We start from the raw sequence: 6,231 nt of genomic DNA on the forward strand, positions 1-6,231 counted from the left end.
ATCCTTGTACAATTCCAGGGATGGGGCATCCTCAATTTCTCCATCTGAAATCCACCCAAGTCCCCATTCCTATCTCAAAAACTGGCATTTTAGAGGTGACAGGTGGAGCGTCCAGTTATAACCCTATTTGTCTCATGACCTGCCTGCATTTTTTACTCATTGCCTAACTTTCCTTTCTTAATGAAAAACTCCATCTTGGTAGCCTCTCACATTGCTTGTGAGATGAGACAATGGTAAGAGCAGCACCCAGACTCCTGAGCAACAGACAAGTGACTGAGAGGGTCTTGTAGGTTTTACACCAAGTCCCTGCTGTCCTGCAGGGTCTTAAAGAGGGTCAGTGATCAGCATTTCATGCTTCTGGAATTGCTGCTGTTTCAATTATGTTGCCTGCAGTCAAAAGCAGTCTTCTTCCCAAAAATTTGAATTATTATTGGGTTAATAATCATCTAAACCACCTAATTCACATCTAAACACCATTTTCACAAGTGCTAGGACTTGTGAAATCTTTTCTTTTTTCGGGAGATGGTTCTTTTTAGCTTATGATTTATCAAAAAAGACAAGCTCTTGGCCTTTTTGGAGAAGTCAAACTGAATCACAAAACACTCTGAATTTCATCCCCTGGAACACAAAACCCCAGAAAGTAAAAAGAATGGGAGTTAAAAGCTAAAAATTTCAGAAGGAGCTTGTAAAGTGTTAGATACCAGGGGCAAAATTTCAAAAGTTTGTGATACTATTTTCTAGGAGAAAGGAGAAATACGATACCCATTTCTTATTAAATGAAAAAAAAAATTAGTCTGATACCTGAAGGAGAGTAAAAACTGCCATCTTCTATCAGTGGTCACAGAATATCTGGACTGGAAGGGACCCACAAGGATCATCGAGTCCAGCTCTTGAGTGAATGGCCCATACAGGAATCAAACCCACAACCTTGGTGTTGTCAGCACCAAGCCCTGGCCAGCTGAGCTCATCTCAGAATAATTTCAGATGCTGCCACGTGGTTTATAATGAAATAAATTCTGAAAACACTGGAGAATGCGGGCGTCGATCCCGCTGCCTCTCGCATGCTAAGCGAGCGCTCTACCATTTGAGCTAATTCCCCATCAGTGGTGCCACCCCAGTGAAAATTTTAGGATGAAGCACTGAAAGTACAGCTCCCTTTGGTGACCATGCACAAAACATGGCAGGCATGTCTAGTTCAGTCCCTGCTTCTGTGCTGCAGGGTCCCAAATGTCAAACTTTTAATGAGAAAACTTGTTGATGAAAATAAGTAGTTTTCTCTGTGAGTAGGTGTTCAGGGATTACTCAGGGATTACTTTATATTCAACTCTGTATTTAAGGCTCAAAAATTCTTTTGCTAAGGTCCTTCATTTTACCACTTGAATTTGGGGAAAGGTGTCTGACCTTGCTCACACTGATGCTTTATTAGGTAGTAGAAATCAGGGTTTGTTTTAAACAAGCAGAATGGGAACAAGTGATTAAAAAAAAAAAAAAAAGGTAATATTTCCCATGGGTTTAATGCTTTCTGGGAATAAATCCATAAAGCCTAAGAAAAATTCTGTCACTAGCAATTAATTTCTGTGATTTAAGGTTTCATCAGTGTCTTTGATGTTATACAGACTTAAGTGGAAAATGACTCCAAATTTATTGATGCTCTTATTGTGTTGTCTGTTTTTAGGGACAGGTTCTGTCATTCCAATAAAAAATTATGGAGTACTTTAATCTGCTAAGAGGTGTGCTGAGAGACCAGTGGGATTGCCTGAACATTAATCCTTCTGTGAGCTGTGCTACTAAATCAGCAGAGCCAGCAAAGACTACATCACATATCTCAGGGTGTGATATATAAAAAGTTATTCTCTGTGTTGGATTCCACTGATGTGCTGAATTCAGATGGAATACTTGAACTATTAAAAAGGCATAATTTTAAAAGTCATAACTTTTACAATGCATATCTTTTTAATGCTTTCAATAATTGTCAAAACACGTAGATTTTAAATTATGACTTGTTTTTTAAAAATTGTATATGACTATATTGTGAAAGAATAATGCCCTCAGACTGCTCTCTGTGGCAAACCAGGTGATCTGAAACATTGCTGGCCATATCCTTCCTAGGCAACTTCATCAGGAAATACTTGAAATCACAGACTAGAAGCCACTGACCTGCAAGTGCCAAGCAGCAATCTGAATTAAATGGGTGTCTGCAAAAACCAGTGAATCCCCCAGTCCACGAGTGCTGATACTGGGACCAGGGCAGGCTCTGGTGGATCTGCCAGCAGAGGAAAGGGGTGTTAGCAGTGCCCATGTGTTCCCCCGGGCCAGCCAGGAGCTGAGGGCAGCAATCATGGGAGGAACCATGGCTGGGGTAGCCCTTCCTTACCATCCTTCTCTTCTGCATTTGTGGTGGCTCTGAGGCTACTTTGGTCCCTGGGAGGGGTAGAGAAGTTCCCAAGTTCTGCCCACATCCTGCCAGTCCCTGCCTGTTTACTTGCAGGGCTGGAGCCTGCAGGAAAAGCATTCCTAAAGGCAATCCTCTGCTGCAGGACAGAGCTCAGGAATAAGGTAGGTCTTAACGTGTCTCAGAGACACATGGAGGGAAAAATACTTTTCCTGCCTCTCATTCTTTTCCTAAAATCAAGAACAGGATGATAAAAATCCATTCCTAGATTAAATTTCTGAATTTCCCCTAGAAATACTCCCTTTGCTGTGAGATTCACACTATGCAAAGGCAATGCTTCTATTTATAACCTGTGGCTGAAGAGAAGTCTCTCATTAGAACCATCTTAGAGTAACTGTTGAATGGATTTCAGTGCTTTGGTAGCATTTATTGTAAGAGCTTATCCTCTGCAGAATGGTTGGTCAGCCTCAGCATCAGGGTCTGTGTGGCTTTATTCCTACTTTGCACTTGTGTATGTCCCTTGGAGTTTGGGTTTGTTTTTTTTATTATTATTTTCTGTAGTTGTTGGTCTTGTTTTCATTTTTTCTTTTTGATTTACATTAATAGAGTTGCAGCTGCACATCAGGATGGAGCCAGGCTCTGAGATATGAGAGATTTGCCACGACAAAAAAGTAATTGGTTCCTGCAATTTGGAATCTGATGAAACTGAAGTGTGTTAAGGTTGAATACTTAGCCTGTTCTTGCATGATCTTTCCAATAACTCATGTTCCTTTGAAGTCACTTCATTGTCCTGACTTTCTTGGGTTTGAATTGTTGCCATGAAACTGAGTCCTCCTGGTGTAATTCATAGGCAGGAATCATAAAGCTGACACTCTTGCACGTTGGTATGTGGGGAAAAAAATCTTTTTACCCCTAGGATGTTATTAGGAACAAGATGACAACTTGTGAATATTTTCCAGGTATCATAATGCTTTAATATATTGGAATGTTGAATAACATCAGTGATAACATCACAGCAATGTGTGTCATAGTGTTTCTGTTGCCCTGAATTGCAACTCTGTTCTAGCCTATGGTGAACATCAGAAGTTTTAATGCTGAAACTTTTATTTTAGATTTTAATACTAATTATGTCTTTTAATGTCTTTAAATATTTATGTCTTTTAATACTTTGAACCTTACAAGGACTTTACTTATAAAGTACACAAAAACAGGGAAAACTGTGGTCTTACGGATATCCGGTGGCATACTTAAACTGAATACTTTAGAAAAGTAAGAGACTGGCTTTTATGGAAAGCATCCCAAAGCAAATCCTATGGAAAAAATCTCTGTGAAGGACTTATTTGTGTATTTCATTTTCCTCAGAGGGAAATAAAACTCTGCCTTCTCAAAGAGGAGGCCAAACGTGAGCAGATAGTGCTGTTTTCTCTCAGACTTGAGAGGCAAAGCTATGGTTCATGTGGATGGGAGTACCTGAGAGAAGAGTTAAGCCCACACCAGTCTACTGCTCAGACGGTTGATTACAATACAGGGAACCAGCAGTGCTCTTATTTGTCTCCCCTGGACATTTCAAAGGTATTTCAACAGATAAATGTCAAACCTGGCTGTTGTTCTGTATTGTGCCTGTCGTACAGAGAAGACTGTGCCATGGAAAGGCATCATTTATGTGAGGTGAATTAAGTACAGTGGCTCTTCAAAGCTTTCATACCTCGTGTAATGTTGAAGTTTTGTAACTTTACAGCACTTGCTGGCGAGTAAGTACAGCAAGACCAAAATTCCCATGCAGCAAACCAAAGAATACCAGAGTGGTTTAGGTTGGAAGTGACCTTCAAGATCCTCTGTTTCCAATCCCCTGCCATAGACAGGGACATCTTCCACTAGACCAAGTTGCTCACAGCACCATCCAAGCTGGAACCCTTCCAGTGATGGGGCAGCCACAGCTTCTCTGGGAAAACCTGTGCCAGGGCCTCTTCCTAATATCTGGTCTAAACCTACCCTCCTTCGGCTTAAAGCCATACTCCCTTGTCCTGTCATTGCATGCCTTTGTAAAAATTTATCTCTCCAGGCCTCACAAATTAGGGTTCTTATAGATTATTTTCTTTCCCACCCCCTTTATAGTGTTTTGGGGCATACACCAGTTATTGCGCACAGTGTAATTCTCTTGGATGTCTGATTTGCCTGAGAGATGTAAGTATTTGTGCTGGCATGGCATTTCACTGGAAATGAAAGCCACAGTTCAGCAGTTTAGATTTAAGCCTGCTGAATTTTTGAAAGAAAATTCCTTCCCTGAATTTGGGAGTAACCCCAGCAACCCACATGCCGTGCATGCCAAGTGGAAGTGGGGGTGTGGAGGCTGAATGGGGAGCAGAAGTGCATCAAAAAGCCTGGAAGTTGGATGTGTAGATAATGGCTGAAAAATGCACTTTTTTACATAGCTTCAAAAAGTGTTTCCCAGTAAAAAATACGGTGAATGCAGTTGCTATAGCTACCAGCAAGGTTTTGTGCAGAACTTCTTGAGGTATTTGCTATGTAGTTGTACGAAAGTTTTTCTCAGTTTGAGGATTCAGTATCACCTTGTATTTGGTTTTCTCTCCATTTAACCAGGCACTGTTAAGCACCAGCTGTGTTTTCAGTTTCTGTACAAAGCAGAAGAAGGCAAGTAGCTTGAAATTTTTTTATTTTCTTTTTCTCTTTATTGTGCAAGTGAAACATTGTTGATGTAGCTGAGCTAATGTGTTATTTAATTTCTTACTTATTTCTCTGTTTGGGATTATTTTTAGGCCAAAAAAGAGCTAATAGCATTGTGGGCTTTCACGTTTACCTTAATACAGAAAAAAATAAAATTCTTTCATGATTAACCACCAGTCCTGGAAGTCAGTGAAAAGGTTTCAGATTAAAGCATGACACTGCAAACAGTAGAGGAATGCATTCATTTTAGTGATCAAGTACATCAGGTGATGGTAGCTGAGCACTCAACAGTTTTCTAGCCCTAGCGAGAGAAAGTTTTGTCTCATAAATCAAAACTGATAGTTCCATAGATCAGGAAAAGTGCTACAACTTTGAACAAGGTATAGATGATGTACTGGGATTGTTAAGAATAATTTTGGACTTACGTTGGCTGGGAGGTTAGACTGCACATTATTGTCTCTTTCAGCTGTACTGATCTGTAAATAAGTGTTCTTCTCTGAATACATTGACATGAATATGACAAACTTTCACACATCAAATTAGATCTCATGTATCTATGGAAAACAAGCTATAACACCTGTTTTATCTCTTAAAGAACAGGCTGTCAGAATTGCTAACAAAGACAAAACAGCAAAACAAGCACAATCACATCCTTTTCTTTTTAATTTCTTTTATTTGTCAACAGATAGATTAAAACAGTTACTCTTCAGGCAGCAACTGGGTTGGAAATATTTGCTTATCTGAATATGATGCCAATTCATGTGCATGTCTGCCCATGGCAATATATTAGTACTTTGGTATTTTCTATGGCATCAAAAGGAAAAGAAAGCAAAGTACCTTCTTGCTGCTGAGTGGAGCAAGAAATGTAGTGCCAAAACAGATGTAGAAAGGCCAAAGTGCTCAGGGCCTTTTTGTAACTTTCATTTTTTTGGTGTGGGCTCCTGAGCCTCCCTGCAGGCATTTGGGTCAGTTGAGCCTCAGGGCTGGCTTCATCCAATCCAATTCATGGACAGAGAAAACTCAGAGTGAAGTTTAACCCTTTAGGCAATCCAGGAGTGTCTCATAGTTTTGGTTCCCATATTTGTTGTAGTTCACACAGAAACTAAAGTCTGAACAGAATGTTCTTAAGCTCTCCCTGTGGAAACTAGTGTTAA

General features: G+C 40.1%; 1 non-coding gene across 1 annotated transcript; it reads right to left on the reverse strand.

Moving 5' to 3' along the window:
* Positions 1 to 1,026: 1,026 nt before the first annotated feature.
* TRNAA-AGC (transfer RNA alanine (anticodon AGC)) lies at positions 1,027 to 1,099 on the reverse strand. The gene has a single exon. It is a non-coding gene; the product is annotated as a tRNA-Ala (tRNA).
* Between the last annotated feature and the right edge of the window lie 5,132 nt (positions 1,100 to 6,231).

This window comes from Chamaea fasciata, unplaced genomic scaffold (assembly GCF_029207755.1).
Source record: "Chamaea fasciata isolate MVZ Bird 193981 ecotype frontalis unplaced genomic scaffold, bChaFas1.0.hap1 SCAF_1, whole genome shotgun sequence".
In the NCBI taxonomy this organism is placed as follows: Eukaryota; Metazoa; Chordata; class Aves; order Passeriformes; family Sylviidae; genus Chamaea; species Chamaea fasciata.